Here is a 20,496-nt window from a genome sequence, read left to right as displayed (position 1 = left end):
AAATCTGTAAGAAGAAGAATTTGTAAGAAGAAGATTTGTAAGAAGAAATCTGTAAGCATCTAGAAACACTCTTATTAAAAATCCACACACAATGGCAGTACAGAAAAAAACGGAGAAAGAGGAAGGGAGGCAGAGAAGAGAGAACAGGATTAAGGGAGGGAAAAGACAGAAGGTTGGTTCTGACACGCAGTTAAGGAAGGAAAATGGTCAATGTATGTGTGATATACAAATGGCCTGGGTTATGAACAACATGGTGTTTTGTCTAAAAGTTTAATGTGTTTTAGATGTTAAGCACCCCAAAAGAGGAAAGCAATGAGGACCAAGATTTATGGCCCACCAGTAGGAGCCAAGAGAATCCAGGGTGAAGGACCAGGTGGCTGGTAGGCAACTTCCAGCATATTATAATATATTTGCATAATAAAGCCTGCACCATGACAGTTTACATTTGCCATGACAACCCCCCAAAGTGGCCAAAGTCATGGTCAGAATCTGAGTGGTACCTTGACTCCAAAAACTCACCACTCCTTCTTTCTGAAAACTCATGAATCTTCCACCCCTATTAAATGTCCTTTTCCTTTACCCACATAAGCTAGAAACTTGTTTAGAGATGCTGTCATTCTCTCTGGAGTGTGCCTGCTCCTTGGATCTCAGAGTATGTGCTATTACTTTTAATGTTCTTTAATAAATCTTATCTATTCTTTACTCCTGTGACTCATGCTTGAGTTCTTTCCTGTGCAGGTCAAAGGAACCTGGCACCCAGATCATGACCCAGTGGCCAGTGGCCTGATCCAGCAGTTACTGCATCAGAGTGACCCTAGAATAGCAGCAGGGACAAAAGCAGACTCTTCCTTAACCTCATTTAAAAGGGTGACTGACTGTTCCCTAATAAGCAGGAACTGGAGACTGATGTGCCAATTCACTGTATGTTTAAAGTTCTTGCAATTAACTATGTGTAACAAATTGTACCTAATTCCCTTTAATGATTTCAGTCACCCTCAACTATGCCTTTCTTTATCTGCATGAGCCCTATGAAGTACATTCAAGTGGAAATATATAGCTAGATGAATCCTACTCAGAACAGTTAAGATGCTGAAAACAATGGCAATAAAATGCAGATAATCTAAGCCCTCCCACAACCACCCTTTAAATTCTGTCTTAATGGGACTTAATTCCCAAGATTTCTGAATCTTAGAAAATAAGAAGCAGAAATGCTCCATAAAACCAGTAAGAGCTCCCAGATGTTGATTTTGGTTGATTGGTTCCTCTACAACTTTTCTGTTTTAACTCATGTTTACCTGCTTAGAGAGTTTTAAATGAAAGCGAGAAAGGAGTATCATCTAAGGAAGGAGATGATGAAGAAGGCATTTAAAAATGATGTAAGAACTGTTGCCAAACCACAGTGTCCAAAAGGGAGAGAGAGAGAGAGATACAGAGACAGAGACAGAGACAGAGAGACAGAGACAGAGACAGAGACAGAAGAAAAACCCCTGCCACAGAGGAAGGCTGGAGGGTGGGGGATGTGGGTTATGGAAGGGAACCACGGGAAATGTACACTGGTGGAGGGATGGGTGTTGGAACACTGTATGATTGAAATCTAATCATGAACAGCTTTGTAAGGGTCTATCTCATAGTGATTCCAAAAAAAAATTTTTTTTAAAGAACTGTTGCAAATAACTGTATGCAGAATGGTTTTAATGCAATAACAGTTTAGTTACTTGACTTCAAGGCAAATATTCCTTTTCCATGAAGATTAGATTTGCCTCCCTCACCTGACTCATTGAAGGATTTAGATTGAGGTGAGTTCTGACATCATCCTACAGTTCTAAACTTGCCATACTCCCATCTATCCTGAAAAAAAGAGCATGGTAGAGTGATTTGGAAAGATTTCTAAAAGCCAGGCCTAGAAAAGGAAAAACGCCTTCTGCTCACACTCATTTGTCCAGAAATTGCTCATATGACATCACCTAACTGCAAAGGAATCTGGGAAATTTAATCTTAGCTATATGCAATTTTCTACAGTAGGAAAAAATTGATTAGTCAATAGCAGTTTCTTTCTTTTTTTTTTTTTTTTTTTTTTTGCTTTTTGGGTCACACCCAGCGATGCTCAGGGGTTACTCCTGGCTTTGCACTCAGGAATTACTCCTGGCGGTGCTTGGGGGACCATATGGGATGCCGGGGATCGAACCCGGGTCGGCCGCATGCAAGGCAAACGCCCTACCCGCTGTGCTATCACTCCGGCCCCAGTCAATAGCAGTTTCTGTTTGACACAAAAGATGTGTTTTTCCTCTCCCAAATCTGAAATACCAATGCTTCATTTCCAGAACCATGACAGAAAGACTTTTTCTTGGGGGTTGAGGGTGTCCTCAGGGCTTACTTCTGGCTCTGGCTCTCGCTCAGAGATCACTTCTGGGCGGAGAGGGGGGAGGGGAGACAGGGCATTCTGAGGACCAAATGTGGTGTCTCAGATCAAAACTGGGTCTTGCCACTCAAGGTAAATGTCTTACCCGCTATACTATCTCTCCTGCCCCAGAATGATAATTCTTATTTTTGCAGTAGTAAGAGTCAAATAAAAAAATTCCATTTACTAAATTTACTATATTTTAGGACCTGGGTAGAGACACATCATTATATTTAGTTCTTACATCAGTTCTGATCTTTGCAGATCAAGAGATCGATACTGAAGATTCATAACCAACCCACGTTTTCAGATTGCCAGTGACAGAGCTTGAACTTGAACCCAGGTTATCTGGCCTTGAGGATCACCTTTGCCCTTACCCATCACAGAAAGATCAAAATATTAATTGCACAGAGATGCTTCTGGACCCTGCCCCAGTCTGAGTCTAATCCGGGAACCCCAGAATGGGGCAGGTGGCCCCACCACTCACCCAAACAGAGCCCCAGCATCCAAAAACCTCCACAATCCATAAACACCTCCATGCACCAGGCTGTATTCCACCACCACTCAGGACGAGCCTCATCCAGGAATTGATCTGTTGAAAAGCTCAGGTATAGAGGTTTTGTGACTGAAATCTCTAGGGTTTCTCTGAGTCAGGGATGAGATACCACCCTCATCTCCATGTTCTTCCGGGAGCATGGTGGTCACTCCCTTGAACTGCCCCTGGCACCATATAAGCTCATTAACCTGTCATGATCCAGAGACTCAGAAATAAACCTCAAAAGAGATCAACAAGCTTCAGAGATGTTTCCAGACCTCAAAGTCACTATCCAGTTAAAAAGTTAACTCCAGCTGTATAACCCCATTCAAAAGTTTAGAATTCCTGGAACAATATCTCAAACTGTGCACCACTGATAGAGTAGAAGTAGCACACCACATTGGATGGGATATAAAGTAGAAGGTAATCAGTCTCGATTGAGAAAATACTAACTCACAAGACAACCTGTAAAAACATGTTAGTAATCCCTTATACCAGCGCTTAATAGCTCCAGGGTAAAATATAACAATCTTCACACACTTTCTTCTGAGGAAAACTTTTGTGATCATTTTTAGCAAATTATTCATAACAAGTAATGTAAAATAAATTATTTAGGGCCTGCTACTGGGGAAGGCTTAGGTGGTGGTTGGGAAAATTGGAAATAATGGTGGTGGGCAAGTGCAATGGTGGTGGGATTGGCGTTGAAATATTAAATTAAGTAAATCATCGTGAACAACTTTAAATAAATAAAAACCACTTCATCACTGTATCACTGTCATCCCATTGCTCATCAATTTGCTTGAACAAGCACCGGTAATATCTCCATTATGAGACTTATTACTGGTTTTGGCATATCGAATATGCCACGGGTAGCTTGCCAGGCTCTGCTGTGCAGGCGAGATACTCTTGGTAGCTTGCCAGTCTCTCTGAGAGGGACGGAGGAATCGAACTCAGGTTGGCAACGTGCAAGGCAAAACCCCTACCCACTGTGCTGTCGCTCCAGCCCAAAATAATAAGTAAAAAAATAGTCATTGCAATCTACTTTAAAATTAAGTCAGATCTTTTTTCAATACCAGGAAAAGGAAGAAATGATCCTCCAATTAAAAAAATTCTTAAGTAAACAAACCTGAAGTAAAATATCAGGAAAGCATTTGGCCAAGTGTAGAAATACCTTGAACTCATTGGAATCTGCCACTGAAACGTCTCTTGAACTTTTCTGGTGTATTTTTAGTTCTTTCCAGGCATTATTTCCTGAATCAGTAAAGCAGGATTAAACATCCTCATGGGGATTTTGGACATAAGCACGATTTTTTTTTAGCTGAATGTGAAAGAAATGCTGCTAAACATGGGACAAGAATATCTCAAATACTTCCAATCTGAGAGCAGGGGATATCTTTCCATTTCCTCATGTCCTCTTTTATTTCCTGAAGTAGCATTGTGTAGTTTTCATTATACAAGTCCTTTAACTCCTTAGCTAAGTTGATTCCAAGGTATTTGATCCATTTGAGGCACAATTGTGAACAGAATTGCTTTTATCATGTCGCTTTCTTCTCTCTCATTATTTGAGTATAGGAAAGCCATGGACTTTTGGGTGTTGATTTTATAGCCTGAAACTTTACTATACAAGTCTATTGTTTCTAAGAGTTTCTTGGTAGAGGTTTTAGGGTTCTCTAAGTATAGTATCATATCGTCTACAAATAGTGAAAGTTTGATTTCTTCCTTTCCTATCTGAATGCCCTTAATACCTTTTTCTTGCCTAACCGCTATTGCAAGTACTTCCAGTACTATATTGAACAGGAGTGGAGAGAGTGGGCATCCTTGTCTCGTCCCTGATCTCAGAGGGAAGGTTCTTAGTTTTTCCCCATTGAGGATGATCCTTGCCGTAGGCTTGTGGTAGATGGCTTTAACTATATTGAGGAAAGTCCCTTCTATACCCATTTTGGCAAGAGTTTTCATCATAAATGGGTGCTGGATCTTGTCAAATGCTTCCTCTGAATCTATTGATATGATCATATGGTTCTTATCTTTTCTTTTGTTGATATGATGGATTATGTTGATTGATTTCCGAATGTTAAACGATCCTTGCATTCCTGGAATGAATCCCACTTGGTTGTGGTGTATGATCTTTTTGATGAGTTGTTGAATTCTGTTTGCTAATATTTTGTTGAGAATCTTTGTATCCATGTTCATCAGAGATATCGGCCTGTAGTTTTCTTTTTTTTGTGGTGTCTTTGTTTGCTTTTGGTATTAGGGAGATATGAGCCTCATATAAACTGCTTAGGAGGGTTTCTGTTTTTTCAATTTCCTGGAAAAGCTTGAGAAGAACTGGCAACAGGTCCTGGCAATACTCCCCAAAGCATTGTACAAATTCAATGCGATCCCTATAAAGATACCCTTGACATTCTTCAAAGAAATGGAACAAGCACTCCTGAAATTCATATGGAACAATAAGCCCCCACGAATAGCTAAATAAATTCTTGGGAAAAAGAAGATGGGAGGAATCAACCTCCTCAACTTCAAACTCTACTACAAAGCAGTAGTCATTAAAACAGCATGGTACTGGAACAAAGGCAGAGCTGCAGACCAATGGAACAGGGTTGAATATTCTGACACACCACCCCAAATATATGACCATCTAGTCTTTGATAAGGGAGCAAGAAATGTAAAGTGGAGCAAGGAAAACATGTTTAACAAATTGTGCTGGCAAAACTAGACAGCTACATGCAAAAAACTGGACTCAGATCTCCACCTATCACCATGTACAAAAGTCAGATCAAAATGGATTAATGACCTCAACATCAGACCATAGTCCCTAAGGTATATTGAAGACAAGGTCAGCAAAAACCCTCCATGACATTGTAGCCAACGGTATCTTCAAAGCTGACACACCACTGACCAAGCAAGTGAAAACAGATAAATGGGACTACCTTAAACTAAGAAGCTTCTGCACCTCAAAAGATACAGTGACCTGGGGCTGGAGTGATAGCACAGTGGGTAGGGCATTTGCCTTGCATGCGGCCAACCCGGGTTCGAATCCCAGCATCCCACATGGTCCCCTGAGCACTGCTAGGGGTGATTCCTGAGTTCATAAGCCAGGAGTGACTCCTGTGCATTGCCGGGTGTGACCCAAAAAGCAAAAAGAAAAAAAAAGATACAGTGACCAAAGTACAAAGACAGCCTACTGAATGGGAAAAGATATTTACCCAATACCCATCCAATAAAGGGTTGATATCAAGGATATACAAGGCACTGGTTGAATTCCACAAGAAGAAAACTGCCAACCTGATAAAGAAATGAGGTGATGAAATGAACAGAAACTTCCCCAAAGAAGAAATCTGAATGGCTGAGAGGCACATGAGAAAATGCTCAACATCACTAATCATCAGGGAGATGCAGATCAAAACAACAATGAGATATCATCTCACACCACAGAGACTGGCCCACATCCCAAAAAACAAAAGCTACTGGTGTTGGTGCGGATGTGGGGATAAAGGGACTCTTCTTCACTGCTGGTGGGAATGCCGACTGGTTCAGCCCTTTTGGAAAACAATATGGATGATTCTCAAAAAATTAGAAATTGAGCTCCCATTTGACCCAGCAATACCACTCCTGGGAATATATCCCGGAGAGGCAAAAAGGTATCGTAGAAATGACATTTGCATTTTTATGTTCATTGCAACACTGTTTACAATAGCCACAATCTGGATAAAAATGGAGTGCCCAAAAACAGATGACTGGTTAAAGAAACTTTGGTACATCTACACAATGGAATAATATGCAGCTGTTAGGAAAGATGAAGTCATGAAATTTGCATGTAAGTGGATCAACATGGAAAGTATCATGTTGAGTGAAATGAGTCAGAAAGAAAGAGACAGACATAGAAAGATTGCACTCATATGTGAAATATAATGTAGCAGAGAGGTATGAGCTAGCAATGATGCAACTTCTGGCAGAAATTTCTCTGGACTTAGTTACTAAAATACTAAAATACAGAAATCCAAAACCTCGCAGCTACTATTGTGGCCATACGACCTCATATCTCTTCATTCTCAGCAATGGAAAACAAATTATCGAATGCTTCCTTTCCAGCAGGCCCGACTTTTGGGGGAGAAACTCCAAATAATAATAGTGAGTTTTTTGTTGAAATATTAAATGTAATCAAAGTAAAGTGAATGTACAGTGAAATTTATCAGCTACACAGGCAAGGGGGGGCTGGGGGGTGGGGGGGTGGGGGGAGATTTACTGTGATTCTTGGTGGTGGAATATGTGCACTGGTGAAGCGATGGGTGTTTGAGCATTGTGTAACTGAGACTTAAGCCTGAAAACTTTGTAACTTTCCATATGGTGATTCAATAAATAAATAAAGAAATGTATAAGTGAGCAAAAAAATAAATAAATTAATTAAAAAAGCAAAAAAATAATATCTCAAATAAATAATAACCAGTATTTAAGAAGTAAGGGGACATCTGCTATAGGTTTAACTATGGATGATTCTCCTGAGAGGCTTATTTACACACACACCTCTCCCAGAAATGTCTTTTCTTCAAATTTGTTGTCCCTGGCTGAGCCTGGAAGCTGAGGGCACAAGTAGGTACTAAGTCATTTGCTTAGTACTCTTTTCCAACATGATTCAAAAGTATAACAATTTCTCAACTCTGCAAACATTGCTGCCATCTTTATGATTTGGACTTGATCAATCATCTATAGGGAAGAAAACATCCAATTGTTAAAATCAGTAGAGAGAAGTTGAGATATACACCAGAACTTCCAAGTGGGTAGGGGTTATAAGTTCCAGGCACTGTTCTTCGGGTTAGCAGCTTTTGCTGCCTGTGAGAGGGGCCTGGGATACTTCCATCAAATCACCAGGGACAGAGGCGCCTTTCCAGGCTGTTTAGAAAAAGATATCACCCTTCATCTCTCCTGTGAATTCTCCTGACTGGCCTCAAGTGCTATGTGTTAGCTTGCAGCCTGCTAGGGATCAAGCTGTGAATGGAATTGTTATCTGTGATTATCACCTTTGAAATAAAAGAGGAAAAGACAAACAAACTATCCCAGTTATCTACCATGATTCATGACTTTCAAAATAGTGACTTTATAATCTACCATCTTTCAAAATTCACTTTTAAGATGCAATAGCATCTTTATATGGTTTTGAGAGGGTTGGATATACGCAATCATAAATCGTGATAAGCTTTTGAATTAGAATATTATTTATTTCTTTCAGATCCATATGCTCTTTCTCTCCTTATTTCCTCCCACTTTTTAAAAACACCGTGGTTTACAAAGTTGTTCATATGATTTGTTACAGGCATTAAATATTTCAACACCAATCTTACCACCACTATCATTTTCCCTCCACCATTGTTTACATTTTCCTAATAACCCCTCAAGCCTGCCCCCACAGCAGGTCCACAATAATATATTTTATATTGCTTGTCACCACTAAATAACTAATGGAATGAACAAAAAGTACTTCAGTAAAAGAAAATTTGTAAAAATTCTTGTCATTCACCATTGGAACATTAAGTCTTTTTCTGAGAGTTTGCTAAATTGTTAAAAAGTTAAGCCTTGTGGCTTAATGTTTTTGTTAGTTGAGATTAGTTGGCTTCCACTACTACAAAACATTCCATCCAAATTGGTGTGCTCCTACTGGGATGTTACTATTGTAGAACCAGGAATTAGTCCTGAGCAGAGCTGGGTGTGGCCAACCCCCCAGTAAAAAGACCACCAAGAGTGTAGCATCTCCCACAAGTGACCTAAGTTTCCCTCCTTCTCCCCGCCCTTCCTTCTTAGCAAACTTTTTTAAAAATGTGCTTATTTGGGCTATATGCTTATACTCACTAATATTGTCTATAGTTACCTCGGATCTATACCATGAACTGTCCAAGACTCTTGACCAATGCCTCTTCTTTTGATTTGACATTTGTTATAAAACCCACAGTACAACGTTACAATTTTGCTTTAGCTTGTCAATATTTTCACAGCAATGGAAATAAGAAAAATATAAGTCTATTATATTGATGTTCATTTTTAGCGTTTCTGGAGTTCTTAATTTCCTGTTTCTTTTTGATAACATATTCTTACTACATGCAGATCTTTACAGAATTTTTTGGCAATTATTTATTTTAGCTTTTCTTTTTTTCTGGAAAAGTTCATCCCAGGGGGCCATAGCTCAGTGGACTAAGGGGCATGCTTTGCCTGCAGGAGCTCAGAGTGCAATCCCTGGCACCGTAAGTTCCCCCTGGCATTTTTGGGAATGACTCCAAAGCACTGAGCTGTGAGTAACCCCAAATTGCCTCAGGGTGTGACACCAAACAACCCACAACAAAAACTTTGCTTAATCTTCACTTATTAGAAGTACTTATCTAGGCTTAGAATTCTGAACTATCACCCTTTACTTTTTCAAATTTCTTTTTCTTTTCTTTTTGTTTTTTTTTGTCTTTTTTAATTTAATTTTATTTTTTTAATTTATTTATTTTTAATTAGTGAATCACCGTGAGGGTACAGTTACAGATTTATACACTTTTGTGCTTATGCTTCCCTCATACAAAGTTCAGGAACCCATCCCTTCACCAGTGCCCGTTCTCCACCACCAGTAAACCCAGCATCCCTCCCACCTTCCCCAATCCCATCTCCCCCCACCCCACCCTGCCACTGTGTCAGGGCATTCCCTTCTGTTCTCTCTCTCTAATTAGCTGTTGTGGTTTGCAATAAAGGTGTTGAGTGGCCACTGTGCTCAGTCTCTAGCCCTCATTCAGCCCGCAACTCCCTTCCCCCGCATGGCCTTCGACTACATTATAGTTGGTGATCCCTTCTCTGAATTGCCCTTCCCCCAGAATGTGAGGCCAGCCTCCAAGCCATGGAGTCAACCTCCTGTACTTATTTCTACAATTCTTGGGTGTTAGTCTCCCACTCTGTTATTCTATATACCATAGATGAATGCAATCTTTCTATGTCTGTCTCTCTCTTTCTGACTCATTTCACTCAGCATGAAACTTTTCATGCCGATCCACTTAAATACAAAATTCATGACCTCCTTTTTTCTAACAGCTGCATAGTATTCCATTGTATAGATGTACCAAATTTTCCTCAACCAGTCATCCGTTCTAGGGCATTCGGGTTTTTTCCAGATTTTGGCTATTGTAAACAGTGCTGCGATGAACATACATGTGCAGATGTCGTTTCAATTATACTTTTTTGTCTCTCTGGGATATATTCCCAGCAGTGGTATTGCTGGGTCAAATGGGAGCTCAATATCTAATTTTTTGAGAATCGTCCATATTGTTTTCCAGAAGGGCTGAACCAGTCGGCATTCCCACCAACAGTGTAGAAGGGTCCCTTTCTCCCCACATCCTCTCCAACAGCGGTTGCTTTTGTTTGGATGTGTGCTAGTCTCTGTGGTGTAAGGTGGTATCTCGTGGTTGTTTTGATCTGCATCTCTCTGATGATTAGTGATGTAGAGCACTTTTTCATGTGCCTTTTGGCCATTCGTATTTCTTCCTTGGTAAAGTTTCTGTTCATTTCTTCGCCCCATTTTTTGATGGGGTTGGATGTTTTCTTCTTGTAGAGTTAGTACTTAGATACTTGTTTGTCTCCTGGTTTGTATAGTTTCTGATGACAAGTCTATTGTATTTCTTAATGTATTTCCACATAGTTCCTTTATGTGGAAGGTATATTTCTTCAATGATGGCCTTCAGTATTTCTACTTTCATTATCAATAGTTTGGACAATAAAGGTCTTATGCCTGTGTTTTTGTATAGTCATGTTTATGGACCTTATCCTGTTTGGACTTCTCTAGATTCCACTTGATTCTATTCCACAGATCTTCGTTGTTTTTCTTTTTTTGCTTCTTTATCTATCTATATGTGTTCATTATGGTGAGTTTCTGCTGTCCTACTTGAAAACCCACGGAGTCTTCCATTGTATGTGTCATACTTACTAATGAAGCTGTTAAAAGAATTTTTCATTTCAAGTCAGAAAGAGAGAGACAGACATAGAAAGATTGCACTCATCTATGGTATATAGAATAACAGAGTGGGAGACTAACACCCAAGAACTGTAGAAATAAGTACCAGGAGGTTGACTCCATGGCTTCGAGGCTGGCCTCACGTTCCGGGGAAAGGTCAACTCAGAGAAGCGATCACCAACTACATTGTAGTCGAAGGCCATGTGGGGGAAGGGAGTTGCGGGCTGAATGAGGGCTAGAGACTGAGCACAGTGGCCACTCAACACCTTTATTGCAGACCACAACAGCTAATTAGAGAGAGAAAACAGAAGGGAATGCCTTGCCACAGTGGCAGGGTGGGGTGGGGGGGAGATGGGTTTGGGGAGGGTGGGAGGGACACTGGGTTTACGGGTGGTGGAGAATGGGCACTGGTGAAGGGATGGGTTCCCAAACTTTATATGAGGGAAGTATAAGCACAAAAGTGTATAAATCTGTAACTGTACCCTCACGGTGATTCTCTAATTAAAAATAAATAAATTTAAAAAAAAAAGAATTTTTCATTTCAAATAAAATATTTACCCATTTCTAGTGTTTTCTTTTGACTTTTTTTTAAATCGATTTAGAGGCACCATCAGAAGTGCAACAAATTCTGGACCTGTACCATCATCATCCAGTAAATCCTGCTTTTGAGATTGTGTGTGTGTGTGTGTCTGTGTGTGTGTGTATTGTGGGAGGGTGGTGGACAGGACCATGGTTTTACTCCTTCTCTTGATGATTAAATGATGATTATGTCTTCAGTGCCAATATTTTTGTATTTCTGGGTGTAACACATAAATAATAATTTTAAGTTATTTTTTACTAACTGAGATTATTGGCAGCTGACTTGTTCTAGTTGATAAGTATGCTTCTGATTTATCTTTGCAGTATGTCACAGAGCACTTTGGGTAGTAAACTCCCCAAATGATCGTTACAGTAATAATTGAGATCTGGAGGCTCTCAAACCATCAGAGCACAATAAGCTGACTTGGGGAGAAAGCCTTGCCCGGACTGGAGGTCAGGGACACAGCTGACAGGAGTATTGCTGGCCTGGCCCCTGCTCTGCTTTGGTGCCTCCTGCTCTGCTGATCACCCGCCCCGGAAGACCAGCCTCACTGTGGTCTCTCCAGACACTGCTGCTGACTGTGACTGATCGCCACCTTGTCTCCCTGACCTGAGCTGCAAAACAAGGAGCTCGATGTTGATGTATTACCTGCTTGCCATTAAAATTGGCCTATATTAAAGGGAAAGCAATTTTAGCAGCACCTTGCTGTGACTTTTTATTCTTTTTTAACCCTTCTCTTGAACAAAAGAAACTTGAAATTAAGACAGCAGTGTACTTCACTCCCCACAGAGCTCAATTGCTCTGTGCCATATGCAAAGGGCCACATCTCAGAGGCAGCCAAGCATGGTGGATGGAACGTGCACTGGAGCAAAAGTAAATAGAAGATTTCTCTACTCTGCCATTTGCTTCCATCGTGATACTTGGGCAAGATGCTTAAATCATAGGAATTCTGTTGTTTGCTTGTTTTTCATCTACTCAAGAAAGAGTACCTGGCACCTGTGAAGTGTTAGGTGAATAAGAAGTATTCACAGTTGTTCATGCACTTTTCCCCCAAGAAGAGCAATCAGTTCAGACACATATTTGCAAGCTTATACTTCAACTGGCTCAGATTATTATTATTTCTGTTCTTATCTACTCTCTCAAAAAAGAAGATCAAGCCCAAGACAGTTGCTTCACCCCATTCTTAGCTACCCATGAGTGGAAGTCCAAAACCTCACTTATTCTTAATAAGTAAATATTACATATGTAGGTGAGAGCCCCCTGTACTGGAAGAGAAAAAAATATACATGACTTGTGATACAGAAAGTAGATTCTTCTTTTCAAGCTTTCATATGAGACCTCAGCCCTGCTAGATACAGTCTCATGAGTTATCTAGAAGCAGAACCCCCCAACTAAATCAGACTCTAATTCCTCATTCATAGGAACTGTGAGATAATAAATGTTACTAAACCACAAACTTGATAGTAAAACTGTTATGAGAAGCACCAACCTGTCATAGTTTATATAACCTGAATGAGGAAGCATGGAATACCTACTCTGTATTCACTAGAAGTAGGAGGTACATTTGAAAAATAGTACAAAACAAGACTCATTCCAGAATGATTCATGGTGTACCTACATGTGGAATCATCACTAATGACGACCAGTAAGCCTAAACTACTATATCGAGGATGAGGATTTAATTATGTGTGCTTAAATTCAGTGTAAATTTTTAAAAACTTTATGGCAGGTAGGTATTGTGCCATCGTGTCACTCACTAAACTTACAAAGGAACTAAATATATAATGAGATTGTAAAAGCATATCAGTGGGACTATTTTCTCAACACAGTGCTGTTCCCTTCCCACTTAGGAAGGGAACAATCTTTTTGTCTCATCAACATTTGTTTGGGAAAACATGCTGGGGACGGGGGTGGGGGGTGAGATTGAAGCCACTGTGCTTTACCCATCCATTTCTCTATACTTAAGAGGAATGATGAGAGGATGGATAATATTCTGATTCCACAAAATTTCAGCTTTGATTTGGACAAAGCAAAGTATGACAACTATAAAGGATTTTCTGGTCTCCCATAATCCTCTGCTAACTGTTTTATGGAAATGATGGTAATTACTTCAAAGTCCCCAGTGATTCCTATGTCTTTGGTGCCCTTCATTGTCAATTCACCTCAACCAACCAGCTGTCTCACCGACTTGCCTTTTGTACCAAACCTTTAATGAAACTGGCATTTGTGTCAATAAACTTTAAGCTCATCTTGCTGAGATAATTATCTGGGTCACTCAAATTTCAGCTACTTCAAATAATTATAGCCTTTTAGCCTTGACTATAAGGTGATGATTAAAGGGGAAGGAATGGAGGGGTCCCCATGCCGGAGTCAATTAGATGATAATGCTGGCAGGTCTCCACTCCAGCCTAATTTGAAAGCATAGACCTCTGGGCTATGTAAGGGCCTGCCAATTCACTTGGAAAAATGCATGTATATTTGGTTGAGCCATGATCTAATTTGCAGGCACAACTTAACCATGGTAACCAGTAAGGGGCAAGTTATCTCATGAACAGCACCAAAAGCTATTGGGTGTCACAGCAGTACTGAGGATAACAGCCAGAGCACAAATCCATAGAAGAACAAAGACCATAAAAAATGATTGTCATGATTTCAAAGATATTCACATATAGGAACTAAAACACATTTAAGTCTCACTAGGTAGACTTTTCCAGAGTTTGGCAAAACCTCATGGGACTTACTTATGGTCATTTCTTACTGATGATTGTACATATGACAAAACTCACAAATAGCAAACAACTCATTCCTGGTTTGATCAAAAGCTTGTAATATTTAGGTTTAAAAAAAAACAAACTTGGAAGACCAGAAAATCAAGAAACTTCCATCCCTTGCCTTTCAAAGACTAGAAGACAAAGCCCCATATTAACCACCCCTCCCCCCACTCCAGCTCCAACTGTCAACATTGAAAACTGGAGACTAATGGTAGACAGGCTTCTCCTGCAGATCGTAATTGCCTTTCCAACAGAGAAGCTATCTCCAAAGCAACCAAGATATGAGCTATGAATTCAAGCTGTGACTCTATATGTAAATTGCTTGCAATGAAATTGAAATTTCCCCAACGAAAGCTGCACTGATTCAGTCTATTAAATGTACTCCTATCTCAGATGAAGGGAGGGACTCTAGGAGCTAGGAAATTGTCCACACTGGGTTCACTGTATACAGAGATAACGTCCCAGCACTTCATAACCTGATCGTAAAATTTTTTTTTAAATTCTGTCACTATTGATAACATAGTTCAATAATTGCTACTTGTTATTTAAAACAGCCCAACTGTCCACAATGCTCATAGTAGTCCATCAATGAAGCAGTGGTATTTTATATACTCTTTACATATTACTGGGGGGTTTTTTCCACATTAACTTTCTCTTGTTTTTGTACTACATATTTTTGGTCTTTGACATGACTTAACTATTCAAATGTTAGCTTTTGCTGTCTTGTTTTCTTAATGGTTCTTGCCACAAACTCCCCTACTGCAAAAATAATATCTGTGTCTGCTAATGTTCTATTGTATTGTTATTGTTCAACCAATAAGTAAATTACCTAAACAACTATCTAGGGAATAAGACTTGTGAGCCCTTGGGGGTATGGTATTTGATAAGCACTTGACTGGCACATCAGGACCCTAGATACCACATTTCATCTGACCTTTATCAGCCATAAATAGCCCCTCCTTCTCTTGGGTCTGCCTACTTTCTCCACTTTATACCCTCAAACCCTTTAGACTCCTTCAAACTCCACTTACACAAATCAAAGAGTAGGAAAATAAATTCAGGCTGGAGGATAGTAGAGCAGGTAGGGTGCTTACCTTGCATGTGGATAACCCAGATTCTATCCCCAGGACCCCATATGGCCCCAGAGCCTGCCAGGAGTGCTCCTTGAGCATAGAGCCAGGAGTAAGCCCAGATTACTACCACATATGATCTAAAAACTAAAAAATAAGGGGCTGGAGTGATAGCACAGTGGGCAGAGCGTTTGCCTTGCATGCGGCCAACCCAGGTTTGATTCCCAGCATCCCAAATGGTCCCCTAAGCAATGCCAGGAGTAATTCCTGAGTGCAGAGCTAGGAGTAACCCCTGAGCATCGCTGGGTGTGACCCAAAGAGCAAAAAAAAAAAAAACTAAAAAATAAAATAAACTCAAGAAACCCCTCTGTAGCAAAATGTTTCCCAGTATTCTTTTCCCCTTCTTCTATGACAATACAGACCTCTATTCTTTAAGAATGACATACAACTAGTTCAAAACAATGCCATGTAAACAAGCGTTCTCTAACATTAAGCTACATCTGAGACCATCAATTATTTTTTTTCTTTTTTAAAAATTTTTTTATTGAGTCACCATGTGGAAAGTTACAAAGTTTTCAGGTTTAAGTCTCAGTTATACAATACTCAAACACCCATCCCTTCACCAATGCACATATTCCACCACCAAGAATCACAGTATAGCTCCACCCTGCACCCCCACACCCCTAGACCCCCCACCACCTCTAGCCCCCCTCTTGCCTCTGTGTAACTGATAAATTTCACTTTACTTTCACTTTGATTGCATTCAATATTTCAACAAAACTCACTATTATTGTTTGGAGAGTCTTCCCCCTAAAGTCAGACCTGCTGAAAAGGAAGCATTTGACAATTTGTTTTCCATTGCTGAGATGAGACCATCAATTATTTAGCAGACAAATGGAAAGACTAATTCCAATTATGAGGGGGAAAAATAGCTCATTGTATTCGTTCATTTAATGCTAAACATATCTGAATTTTAACAAAAACTAAAAAACTGTCCTGTTTTTCAATGAGCAACTTAGTGATGGAATCTCAATTTTCTTTTATTAATAATTTGTTTTTATTAATTTAGGTAACATGTTATTATATTATTAATATAATAACATTAGTATTTATGGTATTGGTGTAAAAAGTTACTACACCCCACCTCCAAGATGCACCCAAACCCATTGTATCTATTCTCTGCTCTGCTTCTTTTGGAATCTCAAAGTTTAACAAATAAAAACAAACTAAAAAAGAACATTTTATTTTTCTGTCAGTATCTTGTTAAGAAATCCTAAAATCTAGGTTCTATGTACTGCTTTTCATGTGATGTCATTTTCTAGGACTCACTTTGCTCATTGGTAAGAGGGGCTCCTGTCTAAAGGGGCTGGGAAATGGGGAGGAATCAGGGCAAGAGGGAAACCAAGGGAGTGTGACTCCATACCTGTTCCATCTCAAAGCTCTCCTTTTGCAATTCCACATAAGATTTTATTGTCTAAAAGAGCTTCCCGGGAAAATGAGGGGCATTAATATCTTGGACCAGATTGCCTGGAAAGGGCTCTTTCAGTGGTGACATTTAAGAATTTGAAAGACTCCTGAGTGTCAGGTGCTAACACTCCTAGGGAGCTGAGTCATAGGTGGGGGTGGGAGTGGGATGGGGTGGCGGGAGTCCACACTGTCCTCCATGTGTGGTCAGAGGCAAAGTCCTAATGTATAGGAAGAATCAGCATTGTGAGGTGCCAAATTCAATGAGTTGATCATTGTCTGTTTGGCTCCAATAATGCATTAAACATAGGAGAGGTCATGTTTTTAAATTTTTTATTATTAGTGGATCACCGTGAGGTACAATTACAGAGTTATAAGCTTTCGTGCTTGCGTTCCAGTCACAATGATCGAGTACCCATCCCTCCACTGGTGCCCATTCTCCACCACCAATAATCCCAGTATCCCTCCCACCATCCCCACCGTACCCCCCGCCACCCCACCCCGCCTCTGTGGCAGGGCATTCCCTTTTGTTCTCTCCTTTTGGGTGCTATGGTCTGCAATTGAGTGGCCATCGTGTTTGGTCTATAGTCTACTTTCAGTGCGCATCTCCCATCCCAAGCGTGTCCTGAGAACACCCTTTACCTGGTGTTACCTTCTCTATCTGAGCTGTCCTCTCCCCCAGCATGTGAGGCTGGCTTCCAAACCGTGGAGCTAACCTTCTGGTACTTATCTCTACCATTCTTGGGTGCTAGTCTCCCATTCCACAGATGAGTGCAATCTTTCTATGTCTGTCCCATTCTTTCTGACTCATTTCACTTAACATAATACTTTCCAGAGAGGTCATGTTTTTACTTTGGGTTGTTGGTTTGGTTTGGCGGCCATACCTGGTGATGTCCAGAGGTCACAATGCAATACCAGGGCTGGAACCCAGGCCTCCTCTATATAAATCCTGCACTCCAGCCCTTTGAGTTATCTTCCCACCCTAGGGACTAGTCAGGTTCAAGTACAGACATTGGCTTAATAGACGCCTAGTGCAGGTTCTCGAGTGACACATGGTTTGACATCCCTGGCCATCAGACAGAGATGGCACCCCCCCAGATGTGACTCCCCTCATTGATTCGAGGGGGAAGGAGGCAGCTAACCCGAGAGAGGTACAGGTGTCCCACAGGCTGTGCTTGCTGGGATGCAACTTTCACGCCCCTGGAGTAGGGAGCTGGGAAGGCGGCTGCCACCTCCATTCCAGACCTGAAATAGACACAGCCAGAGCGCCCAAGAGCCACTGGGGTTTTGTCTCAGCCCTGCCCCTTCAACAATTCGTTCTCCCTTGCCCCCGAGTCTGTCTCCCCTTCTGTTCAGTGAGCTGGTGAGTCATCATTACAAGACTTTCAGCTCTGAAATTCTGAAATTTCATGTATGTCTGTTGGGGGGAAGGGTGCCCTGCTTCTTCCCCGTGTATGAAATCACAGTGTGCTCCTGACTGGACACAGTAACCCCCAGTGGAAGGTCCTTTGTCCTCCATGCCCAGCTCACACAGCATCTGTGGAGATGTGTGCACCTGTGGCTAGCAACTTTGGGGGTAATGGATGGGATTCTTCAATTCCATCCTACTTGCATGGCACAGCGGGGGGTCGGGGGGGACCTCTGCAGTCTTCCAGCCTTCTGGAGAATGGAGCTGCCTCCAGTCAGCGCTGCCAAGGACAAGGTGTGCCCTCATCTGAAGATGGGTACTGACATGAGCTCTTGGCTGCCCCCTTAACCACATGGCCCTCAGCCCGGCCTGGCCGTGGCTTCCTCTTGGAACACAGGGACGAACCAGCTGAGAGATGGGCCTGAGCCTTCAGCCCACAGGCTAGTGTCAAAGGGGCGCCCTCTGCCCTTCTGGCTTCTTTATAAGCCCACCAGGACAGGGAATTCTCTTATCTCCATTTTATAGACCAGGAAACAAAGTTTCAAGAACTTGCCCAAGGTCTTTGTCACAGGGTTTAGGTGGTCTGTTATGTGTTCTCAAGGTGCTGTCTTTGAGGCTTGGTTGAATCAATGCAGAGTGATGGGGGGGGCCGCCCCCTTCAGCATCCCTAATGAGTGAAAGGAGGAATCCGTGTCTTCAAGGCCAGCTTCTAAGAGTCTTCTCGGCCAGTTTCTGCTCAGCAGCAGCAGATTAGCAGAGGGGGCGTGCACTGGTTCCCAAGGAAACAATTCTCTCAGCGGCTGTCTGATGCTGACACTGGCATTGAAGGCGGAGAGCTGGAGGGCAGTCTGACCTGTTTCCTTCCAGCTCAGCTCGCCCTGGAGCCGCTCACAGGCAGCTGCCAGCCTCCCCGTGCTATCAACAAAGAGAAACCAGCTGTGAGAAGGAATTTTGTTCCATTCCCTACTGTCCCAAGCTCCAGTGCTCCCTCTTTGAGAGGTGTCTTTGTCCAGATGAGGAGTTTCAACCTGCTGGGCCCATAGAGGGCCCCCCCAGAAGGATGTAAGAGACAAGTTCTGGCTGAGCTCATTCTTTCCTGGAGAAATCAGGATCTTGGGGTGGCTGTGAGATTGGGACACGATGGCTCCTGGTGGTTGCCTCATTCCCTGAGTGTTGACATGTGACGCCCGTAGCTCAACATGAGATCTTGACATCCTGCAGGAACTCTGGTGAATAAAATAAGTTAGTAGTTACCCAGCATTCAGGATTTGAACCCCTCCCGTGACCCCTCAAAAAAAAAAGACTCAATGTAATTTTGCATTGAAAACAAAGCACAATATCTGTGTGTTTCATAGTTTCACCCTCGAAAATACCTTCATAAATAGTTCATACTACTCCAACATGAACTCTATAGGCAAACTCTATAGATAAACACTATCACCCAGCTACGAAACCTTGGACAATCTCATGTAACCCTGGCTCTCAGTTTCAGCATCTTTAAAATGGGTTTGAGAGACAGAAACAAGAGAACTGGGAACTGAGAATGCTGAGGAGAAGGAAAGGGAAGGGCCATGGGTTAATGGTGGCAGGATCTGGAGTCACTGGTGAAGAGATTGACATAGTAGTTCTGCCAACTGCAAAACTGACTTCAATTATATTCTGATCCATAACTCCTCAATAAAAAGATTTTTTAAATGGATGGATGTAATCAGTTTTTCCTTAAGGTTGTTGAGAGGATTCAATGGAATAATCCCAGCTTTTGCCGTATGGTCTGGCCCAGAGAGAAGGCTCATTATGGTTATTATGAAGGATCATAATAATTATGAGAGAAGGCTCAAAATATTATAAGAAAAAGCTCATACTAGCTCGTAGCTATTATGATTATTCTTGTGACCCATGCATATCGTAAAAGGTAAACTGAGGCTCAAACAGGGAAAGTGACTGGCTCACGATCCCACCGAACCAGGACGCAAACCAAGAGCCCACCTCATGTTCTGTTCTGCTCTGTGGTGAGAATATTCCTTTGAGATAGGGAGAGACAGCCAGGATGAGCCAGGTCTCCTGATGTAAACCTGACTTCTAGAAGTTACTGGCCAAGGAGTCGTGCGGCTGAGGATGGGCACCTGGCCGGGAGAAGAACCTTGTATCGGGAATCGGGGGAGGCTCCCTGCGCCCACAGGGGCCAAGGGGGAGCCAGAGCCTTGGGTTTCCGCTGCTACAAGGGGAACTGTCAGGAGACCCCCGCCCAAGGCAGCCCTGGCAGCAGAGACTGCATTAGGCCAGGCCTTTCCCCAGCGCGGGGCT

Source organism: Sorex araneus, chromosome 1, assembly GCF_027595985.1.
Source record: "Sorex araneus isolate mSorAra2 chromosome 1, mSorAra2.pri, whole genome shotgun sequence".
Lineage (NCBI taxonomy): Eukaryota > Metazoa > Chordata > Mammalia > Eulipotyphla > Soricidae > Sorex > Sorex araneus.
The sequence above is the reverse complement of the archived record's forward strand: the minus strand, read 5'-3'. Positions refer to the sequence as shown.